The sequence below is a fragment of the Metopolophium dirhodum genome, chromosome 5, assembly GCF_019925205.1.
Source record: "Metopolophium dirhodum isolate CAU chromosome 5, ASM1992520v1, whole genome shotgun sequence".
Classification (NCBI taxonomy): domain Eukaryota; kingdom Metazoa; phylum Arthropoda; class Insecta; order Hemiptera; family Aphididae; genus Metopolophium; species Metopolophium dirhodum.
In genome coordinates, this window is record NC_083564.1 from 35,005,290 (window position 1) to 35,021,744 (window position 16,455).

Here is a 16,455-nt window from a genome sequence, read left to right on the forward strand (position 1 = left end):
TTTGCACATGTTTTTACATGAATTTTATAACAAATATATTATGATCTTAAATCTAAACCTATAGATATAGAAAAAAAAATAGTTAATTTTCAGATTAAATAAGTAGTCTAAATGATAAGTTCTGACTGTACAATCATTTAAAAGTTTAAAATGTATATTATAATTTATACCGAATTTATTTTAAAATTTATATCTTTAATATAAAAATAAAAATAATTTAGTGCACTATTTGAAATTGTTATGGCATTTTTAAGTTTTTCTAGAAAATTGAAATCATCAATAATAATTATGATAATCAACCCAGAAAAAGCCAAGGGGGGCATCTTCCCCTGCTTGCCTCTCCCTTTAGACGCCTTTGAGTACCACCTATTTTCCAAGTATTTTCGTTTAATTAAGTAGTATTTTTAAGGTGCAGAAATGCAGAATCGATAAAATAAAGGGTCATACTCGAACTTCAACTTCTCAAGTACAATGTATTATTATAATATACTTTTGAATAATAAATGGCGCCCATCGTTTATCCATCTAATCATTTTTTTTTTTATGAAAACATTATAATAATATGATCTGAATTGAACAATATTAAACATTTAGCCGTGTAATAGTCAATATAAGTACCTAGGTAACACTTGCACGGCTCAACGGCTGTACCTATAACAAATTACAAATTCAAGGTGTAAGTGCGTATAATGCATATTATAATTACTAACAATCGTGGATAATTCGTGTAGAAATAAATGAATTGGTACCTATAATAATTATTCTAGTATTAGACACGAGAATCGGTTTCCGTGAAGGTCTCCGTTGATGCGTTTGTAGGTCACACGCCGCGACCGGCCGCTTGGGGCACGTCGGTCAGCCGGCCGGGGCGGATTGCGAGTCATCCACACCGCCGCGCCGGTGTTTACGTTTTTTTTTTGACGGCGAACCTTTCATTTTGCGTACCAGTGATTGTGATAGTCTTATCATTCTCGTGTGATCCGTCTGGTGCTCGTCGTGCTCGTCGTATCTAACCGGAATATTTTAAAACCATAATAATAATATTGTTACGATACATTAATTATTACACCTGTTAGTTTTATTTTTTCGCTTCGCCCGGCCGTCGAAATGAAACGTCGAACACGATACAACCGATTAATTGACTTCACCACTCGGTGAATCGGACGTGAACGTCGAACATGAAGGTATGCCAATCGCGTTTATAATGATTACCTATTATACCTAGTTTGTAAAGCGCCTTACATTTGAGTGAGGGTTGGTTGTCATACACTGTGTTAGGCACCTATGTTTTGTAATGTCCAGACCATATTCACAGGGTGAATGTATAACAGCACCACTAAACGAATAAAACTTGTACCATTATTATTGCAATAATAATACATAATTATTGTGTATTATTATTATAATAATATTACTCTTATAGTGATCGTTTAATGAGGATACCTATTGATTAGTTATAAATTGTAGTCCTAAATCGTTGATTATAGCAAAAATGTTTATAATTGTATGTATAAATCTAATTTAAACATTACAATTTCAATTTAACTACCTTGATAAAATCTATGATGATATTATATTGATTTATAAGACATAAATGAGGTATAATAGCTATTTATGAACTTATCTAAACTAACAATAATACCTATAATAGTTAATTTCTATTAGGTAATACTGTTTAGATGTCATGAATATGTATAATTATTATTTAATGTTATGTTATTCTCATTCGACTAACGTACTACTTGTTAAGAAAATATGTATATAAGTTTATTTACGTACCTATACATATAATATCAAGTATAATATATACTTAATATTGGAGTTCTATTGACAAATTAAGTACCAAAAACTTTGTTTTAAATTTAAGATATTTAATTTGTTATTGTAATTATTGTAACTTGTATTTTTGGGATATTGTTGAAAATATATAATCAATTAACTAATAACAAAGGGTAACAATTTTAATAATATTTAAATATTTTGGATAGGATTTTCTTACCTATAAATTTTTATTTACTTTATTAAACTAATAATATTATCTTAATTAGAAATATATAACTTCTAATTAAAAAGTCTTCACCATTATGAATCTTTGTCACAATTTTGCTAAGGGTTTTTATTATTTTATATTGTAATGCAGAGCAATATATTATTGTTACCAAATTGTTATGACTGCCGTTGTAGTAGGCTAAAAAATAATTATTAACTATATTATATCACTTATCAATGATACCCGATGATACCTATAAAATCAATGTAAACTCAATGGTACGTTACATGTTACATGTTAATTAAATAAATTACTATTTGATGTAGGTACCTAATTGTATAATCAAAAATATTTAAATGTGTGTACCTTTGTCCTATGTTATAAAATGTGTTTTATTATAAAAAATAAATACATAGATAATCAAACAAATATAATTAACCTAGAAAAATAACAGATAAACATTCATAATATGAACTAATAGCCAATAGGAGATACCAAGTTAATATAATATATATATCATTTAAAATTATTTCATATTATATAGTTACCTAAATATTTAAATATTATGAAAGTCTCATTCATTTGGGGTTTTATTTAATGGAGGACCTAAGGAGGATAGCTTTCCCCATGCCTTGACTTTTTTGTATGTTAATTTAGTGGTCTGCATAGGTTATTTTTAGTACATATTATATTTAAAGATATTTTAGTTTTGATTAATTAATAAACTAAAGATTAACTTAAATTGATTAGGTATAGGTACCAAACTTTTAACCGGCCTGATATATGAATAATATTATTGGGTAGGTAATAGATTAATACTAATACTTAATAGTTTCTCTAATAATTTTATTCAAATATTAAAAAGAAGTGTAGGGTGCTAGATTAACACTAGGTATACAATTTTTAAATTGTTTTTTATATTATATCAACACTTATTAACACAAATTAAGTAGATATTCAATATAACATTTTATCATAATTAATTTATATAACTGTTAAGAACAGCTAAATTGATCATAGTTTTAGTGAGTGGGTGGGCGGGCGTGTGAAGCCTCTCATGTTAATGTAAGGTGTATTTAAAAATTGTAAATCCTCCTCCCTTGAGTTGAGCTTCAAATATGTCATTGTCAGAATTAAGCTACCTAAATATAAATTTGAATAAGAAGTACCTAGGGACCTACTATGAAATGTTTTTATATTTATCATATTAATCCTAAATAGTAAATACTATACTAAATATAGGTACTACGTTTTGGTACTCGATAGTTAATACCTATGTAATTTTTAGTGTTACCAGAATATGACATAAGGCATAAAACTTGAAACTGAAGTAGTAACTATTTCAAGGACAATACATTTATTTTTTAACTCAGAGTTAAACTAATAAGAATTACTTTTACGCAAAGACCAATGGCCCCAGAAGATAGCTGACGATAATAGATACTCAATTTTATTTGTGTATTTAATATACCATGACTGTTAAGTTAGTGATGTGGAAATAATGGGTACCTATATGTATTTTTCTTGTTGGTATCCTACTCTATTTGGTACAACTACTTATGTTTTTTGTCTCTTGGAAAATTTCATTAAGTTTGTATTATACATATTTTCCATGTTTCATTATTCAATGTACTTATATTCTGTTGTTTGTATCATTGTTGTTGAAAATCCCTGTGGCGATTTTTTTTAATTAGTCATCTGTTTGATTATTGTTTTGTTTTTTCACGAATCAACATCTCTTGTTGCCATTTTGTTATTACTTTTTATTTTGAAAAAATATTGTTCTTAAAGTAGGTATAACTAAGATATTAATTTTTCTATGTTGCTTATTGTTATGTTATTGTGTGTATTGTAAAATCATAAATGTAATAATCAGTCAACAATTTAAAATTAGTTTGTGACTTACCTTATTATTACCGTGTACAAAAAAGTAAAGTTATAAACTATACTAAAAAATATATAATTTAATATAATTTATTAAGATAGTTTTCTATTTTGTCTTATTTTATTTATTATTTAAATACTTAATAGCAATTTTAGTTTCTAATGGAGTGAGGGAGTGATTGATTTTTCAATTATCTGTTGTTTTTTTTTCGAAAATAATTTCTATTTTTTAGGGTAGACAATTATTAAACTTTTGATTTGCACTTATTTAGATTCCCTTATTATAAAAAAAAATTGTACTTATAAGTTGTTTTAGAATATAATTCTATACATTTTTTATAAGTTTTCAAAGAAAATGTGAAAATAGGAAGACATTCGTGATTTAGCCATATCTGGTATAATATCTGTAGGTATGTATTAAAGAGCTTTATAATTTTCGATAAATCGAGGTTTCCTTTAATTTATTTTTCAGAAGGAATAATAAAATTGTCACATTCAAAATTATAAAATAATACTAGTATACCACCATTAGTCCCTTAACACAACTTTATATTATCATACACCGTGCCGAGCAAAATGATACTAGTGAGTAGTGACCGATAAAAAAATCGCTGTCTTGATACTTTTTTAGAATTAAAAAGGTAATCCAAGCTAAGTGTCATAAATAGGTGGCTTCTTGATCACGTAACTCCAATTTATGTTTTTCTATCCCTTTATCACATATACGATGTACCATATATATTAATATTATTTATATATACCATAAATATACATATATCTGTACAGATAGGTAGTATACCTATATGGCTATAATATATTTATATTAAAAAAAAAGAATTAAATATGAGCTACGATAGAGCTTTATTTCACTATTTATTTTTTCATTTTGGACACGGTAACATTTAGAGTAATAACTTTGAAAATAATCAGTATATTCAAAGTAAAGACGTAAATATTTTGGAACAATTTTAAAATTAAGAGTTGAAACGACATTTTAGAATGGTGTTACTGGTGCTTCCTAAATGTTTTTTGATTTATCTTTTGATTAGAAATGTACAGTTTAAATTACGCTAAAATGTATTTATTTTATTCTACGACAATGTTTTTCTTTAAACATTTGGTTTCTAGGGACAATGAATATTGGCTGGATATTTTAAATCTTTCAGGTTATTCATACCACATATCGTAAGTTGTTAGGTTAGGTTAGTTGTTAGGTTATTATCGATGGTTGTAATCAACTATAGTTTAGATCTTGATGCTTGATTTCGAAATTACTAATCATTATCTTGAGTCCATTTCCGCTCAAAATTCAATACCTGCAATACCTAATAGTTATTATAACACAATTATAATATTTAATTTGAAAACACGTCCTAGCTGTAGCCTATCAATGTCAGATTTCTACCTTTTTAAAAATGTTTTAATATTTCTGTGTGGTGAGATATCTATGCTTTGGAAGAGAAAGTAAGTAGGGTTATATTGTTTTAATAAAAAATAATTTTAACAGTTGTAACTTTATTGATTTATTCATAATTCATAATTCAATTATATAGGTATAGTTGTTATAATATATATATATATATATAATAGATACATCTCAATTCTTTTTTTTTCTTGTATTGCAATTTGATAAATTGAATATTGCTATTTTTTTTATATAATAAAATAATAAATTATAAATTGAATGTATAAATAGGTAAAGACATCATTAAACTTCAAATATTTTTATTGTACTATTGTTAAATATTGAATATATTTTGATTTATCATTTTTATTACGAGTTATACAATGGTTCAAATAAACTCATCAAACTACTTATAAATGACAATCTAAAGTCCTAATGCTTTTTTTTTTATATATATTACGTAATTTATTTTATTGGCTCGATATAAATGTTACACTTAAAGACTTACTTATCATGTAAAAAAAATGGTGTGTTATAGTATAAGTATGTAGGTAAATATTTTAATATATTGCGACTCTTATTAAATAAACACTTATTATTTTGAATAATTAAACTTTTTTAGAACATATAAGATTCATGCAATTCTGATAATTTATTTTGCCATTATTTCTAACGGTGAATTAACTTTAAATTGTTAACAACGTATATTATATTTTAAATTTCATAATCCAAAGCAGAATACTTATATTAAAATGATGACGTATAAATATCAAGTCTTGATGTGAAAAATTAAAAATTGTATAAGCATTAATTAAGGTGTATGGACGATATTTTAGACAATTTTCTAGAAAAGTTTGTAATCCCATCACTACACCGGTCTTCTCAATTTAAAATGCCCATTAATAAAGTAAACAGTTATTACTTTGTTCAATATTTGATATTATACATCAATATATAATATAAAAGTATTAAGCTTCAGATTATTAAATACAAAATGTATGATGATCGTTCTCTTTTTGAAACCATTTCTAAATAATTAAAACTGTTATTTAGGTTTCCAAATTATGTTGAATTTACAGTATTCCTTTAAAACTACTATGTGCAGTGTTTAATCAATCTTTGTATTTGATTAATACATTCAACCATAGAGCGTAAAGCCTATTACAATAAAGCGGGTGGATGAAAATAAAACAAAAATCGATTGTCCACGGTGTACTAATTATTCTTCAGTCGATGACAACTGCTATTACTATACACTGTATAAGACCTATAATTGTAGAGACCTTAAACTATTACTTCAATCTCAAATTTTATAAGAACCATTTTTACGGCTTCAGAAGTTATTGAATCCTAACAGATGATGTGACTGCCTATGATTTAACCAGTATTTTTTGTACGTCTATAAAATAATAAATAATATGTTTTTCGAGCCTTTGACATCAAAGTACAAAAGGGATATTTTCCGTAATAATATTTTACTGAGTTGACCACTTTTTTGTGGTTACAATTTAGGCGGGCGTGGTAGAGAACTGTTTAATACAAGATAAATTATTATTTTTATCTCTTTACTGGAAAATATGAAATGCTTTGAAAGTTAAATTAATAGTTAAGTACTGAATATTATCTTGAAACATTCTTAAATTAGTTAATTCATATTTATGATATTATGATTCATATTAATGTTTTACTTCATTCCACAGCACATAATATATACAGTTTTGTATCTAAAGCAAGGTCTAACGCTAATTTAAATAATTATTTTCAAGTTTGTAAATATTGAATATACTAATTATTCACTAAACGAGGCATTTTGTTTGTGCATTATTATTTTTTATTTGTCTACTGTATTAACACGTACCGTATTCGTGTTTAATGTAGGTACCTACATTGGAAATAGGTAAATAGTTTATGATTTAAAAGATTATTAACACATATTTTTTAAAGTAAATATTATGTTAATATGTTTGTTTAAATTTACTGTTCCTGTAATATTAGGTATTTATAAAAATTTGAAATTATGTTGGCATAGACTTGGTGAAGCTAGAGGAACGTTGTGGTTTTACAATGATACAAATATATATATAATATTACTTAATTGACAATCATATATTTTATATTCCAAGATTTATTTCCTGTCTTGTACGAAAGGCTAGACTAACTATATAATTAAATGTATGGTTAAAAATTAAAATTAATGATTATTAAATCATTGTGGTAGTGTCTTAAATATATTTTAATATTTTATGATAATATGGGATTACATATGCAAGTTAAATAGGTAAAATTATAATCGATTTCACAATTTCAAAGATCTCGCAGACGCACAATGGTCTTTATGTTGAAAACAAGTAATAAAAACTCATTGTTTACAACCTAAGTATACGACATAAATATAACACTCCGTAAAACACCTAATAGAAATACAAATAATTAAAATGGTTATCGGTGTGCAATAATATTATTTATGAGTAGGTTACCTAGTAGTAGTACCTATATTTTGTATATCATTTATTTTAATATATCATAATATAATGATAATATTATAATCACGTATTTAAATTTCTCATAAATGTGTCATAAACTCTTAACTAAATTTACCGATTTTCCGACTATGGCACTATTTAATAATATTAAATAGCCTTTGATTTTTTTGTATTTAATTTACTATACCTGTCTTTAATGTCGATCGCAATTTATTAAACTCACTTTTGTTCTTAATATCAATCAATCCATCTTTTTTAATTTCTCATCAGTTATCGAGTTATGTTGAAGAATATTTCAAATACATAAGTTTACCTACACATATTTTATTTTAAAATAATTTGTTCAAGTTTTTGTTTCTTTGAGTCTAAAATTTTAGAGTTTTGTTTTTCTTTAAACCGTTTTTTTTATACTTAGTTATTTTTATAAGATTATATTCTCAGTAATAGTCTATTGACAAAACTTGTTTGAAGTTTTATCCTGCGTAAGTTGTAAAAATAGATTTTTTAAATGTTAACTACACAGAAAAAATAATTTGATATAGTCATTTGTCTGTTTTTTACACAAAATATAATATATTGATATTATCAAAACCAGCTTGTTCTAAACTTACGAAATATTGTGATTCGTTGATTGGTAATTACATATTATACCTAACTGAATTCTTACCTAATATCATTGATTGTAAATACTAGTATTTGTAATCAATGCTAATATGTTAAATACATATTATATTCATCACTTATTCTATATTTATTCATCGTTTCAGAAAATGAAGAAATATACCTAATTATTGTATAATAATACAAATATATTTATTATAATTATCAAATATATCTGCTGTATAAAGAACAAATATAAACCTAAAATAAATATTAAATAGTTCGGAGTACGATAACGGAATCGAGATTTCCACCGGCAGCTAATTGGCTCTGCAGAAGTATACGATGGACGAAAAGTACCCTAATATTATCATAACTATTTTTTTAAAATTTTTTATTCGATGGAATTGTATTTTTTATAATTATTTAAATAGGTATACCTATAATATATATATTCAATCTGTTTACAAAATAAAAACAATAAGTAATAAGGATAGCATAGACAAGGATATACAAACATGATTGTTAAAACGAAAATAACAATGTAATAGCTGCGTTAGTGTATTACAATAACTTCATTTACCTATATTTAATTTATAGTGTGGGGATTAATTTTTATATGGCTATATTAATACGGGTTGATAGATTTAACTTAGACACTTGAGTGTCATTATGAGTAGGTATTAAACCGGTCATCCTGTATTTATTATAAATATGTTTTTAATATAATTGTCGGGCAATAGTCTTTTTTATAATGCCCTTATTTTTTTTAAATATTACAGTATTACTCAATTATAGCAAGAAATACCCGGGAAACGTCTTATACCAACATTACCAACCAAGCTATATATATATTATATTAACTAGGTAATCTTATTTAACGTGTGCTTATACATGTGCCTCTAAAAAAGAGTAACCGGTTTGTAAATTGCATAATAAAACAGAACAGTAAATTATACATAACAAATTTTTGAATTTAAAATTACAACAACTGCAAATTACATTTTTTTTTTTTTGAAACAAAATTGTAGTTAAACTATAATAGTAATAATACTATAATAACTATTGTTATATACAGATTACAGGGTGATTCACTAAGCATGCTAACCCCTATTTTTCTTTTAATAATAAATTTATTTCAAATTTTGATTTTTGGAATTTTTAAATATACTCAAAAACCATATTGACCAGTTGAGCATGTTTGGTGAATAATTTTGTATATACTATAATATATTATATTGTTATAATTATTATTGTTCATGGTAGCAAAATTGGTATAGAGACATTATGGCATTAACTTCCACAAAAACAGTTTTGTTTGGATTTTTAAGATTATTATTGGTCTTTTATAAAATGATATCCTAAAAATTCTATTAAATTTTAAATCTAAGAAATTTTGTCAAAATTTGAACTTTAAATTCTTATAAAAAAAAATTGTGCCTATGTATTTTTAATATTTTTCAACTACTATTGTAATAATATATCAGGAGCCATGCATTGATTCTTCACGCTTTTTACCCAACAAATACAATTTTATTGATATTTATAGAAAAAAAAACTAAGAAAATTGAAAACCTACAATGTCCGTAAACAGCTCAAAAAGAGTCAAATTATTTTTAAAATTTTATCGTGTGTAGAAAATGCTAATATAAATATTTAGTGAAATTTTCAAGTATCTACAGTCATTCGTTTTTTTAATTACAATAAAATAATAAAATCGTTACATGAGAAATCGAGTGAATATCAAATGTTGTAAAAATATGAATTTCAAACGCTCATCAAAATTTAATTTGATTTGCTTGTAGACAAACTTATGAAGAATCTTGTACCCATTACATTTTCAAATCTTAGATTTAAAAAGAAAAATTTTTATGAATTCTCAACTCAAAATAATTTACTAATTGATAAGTCTTTAATCATTGTCAGTTGTCTCAGTATTGAATATTACTTCTGCTTCTCTTTATTTTAATTTTTAAATACTCTAGATATTGTACATGGGATTTTTTATAACCATACCATAATATATTTGAAATATAAAAATACCTAACGTGTTATTATTATTTTTTTTAAATTACTTTTATGTAAATCATAATAAAATATAGGTATAGAAACTTTTAAAATAATATATTAATATATTACATAATTACATTCAAAATTAACTTTAGCAATTACACACCAAAACACTGTGTAGGCACTGTATAGTATAATATATTATGTATATCTACATGAAAGTGGATTAGTACGTCATATTATAATATGTTCATTAATCATTCATGAAGTGCTTAGTAAAATTAAAAATAGTATTTAAAATATATTTTATATTCTGAGCAGATGGTTTTAATTTTAAATGTGTTTTTTGTGTGTTTGTCTCTTATAATTTTTAGGATAAATGAGTATCTATACAAACGTTTTAGTAGCTCATTAGGCTATATTTAGATTTAAAATTTAATTCTGATGATACTTTAAATACCATGGCTTTTTTGTAAATCTATAAGTGAAGAATTGAAATAAATATAATTTGAAAATGTCATGAAAAACTTAAATTATTATCTATAGTAATGTCTCAGTATATTATTTAAACCATAAACGAATTTAAAAAAAATTCTTAATTTTTTTACTTCATATTTTAGGTTTTGACTATTCATAACTATGCTTATTTCCAACTAAGAATGTAAACGAAATTATGTGATTATAGGCCTATAGGCATGGTAGCATAATTTAATTTTATGTGGTATAACGAGTTAAAGTTCTAAAATATTTCTAGAAATCAAACTGATACTTGTAAAATTTCTAAAGACGTAAAAAAATTAAGGAGTAAAATACTTTAGACTTTATATTAAAAATCTAAAAACAAAAGAACTAGCCTTTTTATAGCTTTAAGGTGCATCTTGCGTATTGTCAATAGTGGGAGTAAAATAACGACTTATTGAATTTATGTACAATTTAAAAACTAGTAGTCATTGTAAAAGACATATTTTTACTTTCTTGACTTTTAATCAAGTAAGTATGGTAATTGAAATAAAAAAAGTCTGAATTTTGAAAACTTCAAGAATTTGTGTTAAAGAGGAAAATAATAAAAATGTAACTCAGTAATGATGAGTAGGAGGGTAATTTAGCTAGCTTTAATATAAAATATTAATGAGAGATTTTATATCACACCCAGGCGGTATAACCACTTGAATCCATAAAAACGCTGTCGTGAACAGTCCCAAAATGTCAACTTTTTAATTTAGCTAGAAAGTTGGTTGATAACTCATTAAAAAATAATTATCAAGTAGATACTAAATGTGGAATTAAAATTTTTTTAAAAAAATTATTTAATTTTTTAGACTTTTACAGATAAAAAAAAAGTTATTTTTCGCTAGATTTTCATTTAACGAGGTAGATTTCCGAAACTGGAGAACGGATTTTGTTGTTTGGGGTCTTGTTAGATTCACATTGGTTAGGAGAAGTGCAGTGAAGATTTTCAGAACTTTATCTCCAATCGTTAATTCACTACAAAGCTGTAAAGCTGAAAAACATCAAACAACGCCCAATAAAATTTGTTTTAATTTTTTTTTAATGTTCTGTAGTGAATTTACTATTAAATATAAAGTTCTGAAAATCTTCACTGCATTTTTCCTAACCAATGTGAGTCTAACAAGACTACAAGACTCCAAACAACGAAATCCGCTATCCGGTTTCAGAGATCTATCTCACTAAATGAAAATGAAAACGATTTTTTGTGGGGCTGTTCACACCGACATTTTTCTGGATTCAATTTGTTATACCGCTTGGGTGTGATATTAGTTAATAAATTTCTAAATATAAAAATCAAGAAAGTTTACATGCCGATCCCTGACTTGGCAAGCGTTTTTTTTATACAATTTGAGTATAAGAGCGTACCTATAGAAAAATAACGCCACAAACGGTTTAAGTCTTAACACGCATTTCAGTTAATTACGTACGAATTGCAGCTCGACACCGAAGACCGAGCGTTGAGTAATCATCTCGCTTGGGTCACCTCTGCGCGTAAGTCAGTGCAGTGTAATTATTATAATAACTATTATTTTTATTATTGATTATCATTTATTATAAAATTCTCATTTTAAATAAATTACAATAATCATTACAATAAATTACATTTAATTTACAGTGTAATAAAAACACCTAACAGTGCACTCCATCAGACGTTGGTCTGTTTTATTTCCGTGTGTAGCATCCTAGCTCTTGATCAAATCGTAGAACTTAAACACGAGCAAAGGTATCGATATCACAATACTTTATTATTATAATCACCCAATTATATAGTTAACCCTCATAAATAAAAATAAAAATTGCAAAATTACCCTGCAGTATAGGTACATTATTATCGATTGAGTGCAGTCAGTTTTTTAACTACAACTTTTTGTGCGTATTTCTAACATATTACCCAGCTTATTAGAATGTTACGCTGCGTCGTAGTAGCGCTATTAAAACTTTCGGAATATGTATCGTATCATAATATACAGGGTGATTTTTTAAGCATGCTCATTGTTCACTCCCATTTTATCCTTTAATTGTTAAGTTATTCAAATTCTGATTTTTAGATTTTGAACGAAGCAATGAATATATTGTTTTATAATGATGGGTGTATGTGTGTTTTTGTATTTTAAGTCACCTTTAGGTGTAGTGAAAATGCTTTAACCATCTACTTTTAGGGTAGTTTCTGGTAAAAAATGTAATTAAATATTGGAACTTTGGAGCTCTTAAGTAAAAAATTCGCACTACTTTTCAAAATAATTAGAACAATAAAATTATAAATTATTGTATAGTATAATTGCGATGTTATTTTGCAAAAATTAGATTAACCTACCGTCGTTTATTACTAATAGAAGCTCAGAATCGTTTTTCATTTGCAATATCGACAATCGTACGATTTACCATTGAATTCAAATTTAACACATCCATTACGGTGACATACTCATTCACGAAGTACACTTGAATTCTACAAGATACCTATATAAAAAAGAGAACTTCCTAGGTTAAAAAAAAAACGATGTGGGTATCTACTATTACAAATTGTATTTTAAAATAATTCGATTTTTTTTTCTATACTAAACTTTAAAATAGTACTCGTAGACAAAAAAATCTTTTTGTTAATTAAAAACCTCTTTAACTGTACATTGTTGAGGTGGAAATTGGGAAGTTATAGTTTGAAATAATAATTTTGTATTGCCACAGACACTCCCTAAATGGCTTAAAAAATATAAGCAGAAAATATAGCCTCTTGGATCTTGTTATACTTAAACATTTGATAAAAGAATTTTTATACAAATGCACAACTAAAGAGTACAATGTGAATGAGCTTGCTCGATGTAACACCCTATATATATATGATACAGTAAATGATAACATATAATCTAACGACAGTGATCGGCAGACGGTGGTGGCGTTGTCTGTCGACTTTTGCCATCGCCGCTGCAGCGGTGTGGTGCGGACATCCGTGCAGTTTGCAGTTCGTGCCGCGCTGTCGGAACAATATGCGCGTAGATTTACGCGGGTGGCGGCGGCGAAGACGAAGACGGTGTGCTGAGTTATATTATATTATTATATACATTGAACTGCTGGGTTGTCGTGACAACGGTTGTTTGGAACGCTGCGCCGCCCGCGAATTCGGCTAGGGGTTCAGGTGCAAGTGGAAGGGTTGGTCGAGGTTGTGAGGAGGGGGTGTTTCCAGGTTTTGTGCGCCCGGCAAGCGTTAAACTGTCCGTGCACGGGGTTAAAATGCAAATTTCTCTAGTTGTTTTACCCCCTTCGTCCCCCAATCAAAGCGATATCTCAGCCTTCCTGACAATGACAGAGGTTAGACCGCCAAATAATGTTCTTATATATATTATTATAATAGTAGGTGTAAACAGATATCTAATAACGCACACCGATATAACATATTGTTTTGGTGAATTTTGATTTACAGTTTAATTTCGGTATTCACGGGGTAAATAACTTTGATTTGATTTTTACAAATATATATTATGATGATGCATATATGTTGTTATATAGAAGTCCAAATTTTGTAAATTTGCGTATTTGTTACACTTCTATAATTTTGCTGTTTTTAGAAATTATTGTTGTTGAAAATCATAAGCGCATGTCCCATAAATCCAAGTTCGACTATATTATAGATTTTCTACTTTTTAATGTGACTAGCACCAAATAAAAAATTTAATTTTGTCATGTCATTCAAAATTTATTTTTCTTCTGTAAGTTCACGCATATATTTTATAATGTGGTGTTGGCCACCCTATATAATTTATTGGTGATGCACCTAAAAGTGGTCGTGAGTGGTCGAGGATCCCTGATCATTAGAGAAATATATTTATATTCATAAAGAAAGAGGCTGGAAATCAGAAATTTCGAACGCAGTTTTTATTTGTACAACAATATTTTTTCGAAAATGTCACCAATGAGATCATTGACTTATTAGTTATTTCATTTTTATAATAAATAATAACACGCTGATAACTAGAAAAATAGATAAATAATTGACGTCCGACGCCGAAAATACGTGGTTTATCCGATAAGGTATTTTAACTTGTACAATGTACACTGACACACTGTACAGTTGTACTTTATTCGTTTTGTTTAGGTTTTATTTATTTATGGCTTTGTAACGTACTTTTGTTTTACGTTGAATAATATAGTCTGTCCCACCCTGAAAATGGTTTTAAAGTATTGACTAACACAATTAAAATAATAGACTTTATTCGATTCTGTGAAGTACTATACAATATACTTTTTGTTGTGGTGAGTATACTTTTAGTTTTGGAGATTGTATAACTATTTTAAAACTTTAATTTATAGAGTAGAGTATAATAATGTCATATTATATTTTGTATAGGTTTGACAGGAATGAAAATTCAGAATGAATCGTATTTAAATGCTTTAATTTATAATGAAATGACCACAAATTAATTTTTTACCATTTTTTTGTTCTAATTAAAATTGTAGATTTTTGAATCATGAAATATTTTTATACTCCGAGTGAAGCAAGGGATCCATAGACCATAATATTGGTTTTACTAGGACTTAATTTTATTAATATTTTACGAAGCTATCGTAAAACTCTTTTTGAGGCTAAACATTTTAATTTTCACTTCTACATTAGTTGAGAATTGATTAGGTACTCTATAAATTAAGTGATTTTTAATAAAATAGAGACCATATTTTTAGTAAACCGAGTTTGGCTCAGAACTGTTTTTCTTCATAAATTTATGATTGTTTTGAAATTGGAAAACACTTGAATGTTCAACAACCAATTTTTTTATTATGATAGTTTTTAATTTTATTATTTATTACATAAATATTACATGATTATATTTTTTTGGTATTATACTAAACTAACGGTTTATCATGCATACCGGAAAAGTGTATTTAATTTAATGAACGACAACAAGTTGATTAAGGACACTAGATTTTGTGTTTAAATCGTAATTAAATTTCATAGGTACTTGTGGTTTTTGTTTTTTTTTAACTATTGTTATAAAAATAAGTTTTTCTCTTTTAAATGAAAAATATGTAAGTTATTTTAATTGTTTCAATGTCATTAGGTTTCTGTTTGATAATGACATTACTAAAGTGGCGAGGAAAATGTGTTCATAATTTGGATGAATTTAATATTTAAAAGTATAAAATGTCAAGGATACAAATAACTAATTATAATTAGTTTCATTTTATTTAAAATTTAAATAGAAATTGGTTGTCTTTTATCATTGGAATTGTTCTAAATAGGTACTTGAATTATATAAAAAAAGATCATCGTTTAGTAAATATATTTATAGGTAGGTACTTAATAGCACCCTCGAGATTTATGGTTTTAATAATAATAAAGATATATTATGTGGCTAAATAGTAACCTCATACCAACACTTTAATTGTATACCTATTTTAACTGATTGATGTATTTTGTGTAGTTATTATTGGAGTAAATTAACCTTGTATTCAATTTAAATATGAAATTAATTGATATTCATTAAAATTTTATATTATTACTTTAAAATAAAATGTTTGGTATGGTAGATACTACTAATCAATAGTTATTGTCTTATTGAGTATTAAAAACTGTTTGAGGAAGT

General features: G+C 26.3%; 1 protein-coding gene across 2 annotated transcripts in view; it reads left to right on the forward strand.

The window, feature by feature from the left end:
* Positions 1–16,455, forward strand: part of LOC132944889 (alpha-1,6-mannosyl-glycoprotein 2-beta-N-acetylglucosaminyltransferase) — a 62,281-nt gene that overhangs the window by 23,822 nt on the left and 22,004 nt on the right. The window contains exon 1 of one of the 2 annotated variants that reach the window (XM_061014423.1): positions 928–1,184. The exons of the other annotated variant lie outside the window; for it this stretch is intronic. The gene's annotated coding sequence lies outside the window, so the exon portion shown is untranslated. Of the gene's footprint in view, positions 1–927; positions 1,185–16,455 lie in introns of those variants that run through there. 2 annotated transcript variants of the gene reach the window in all.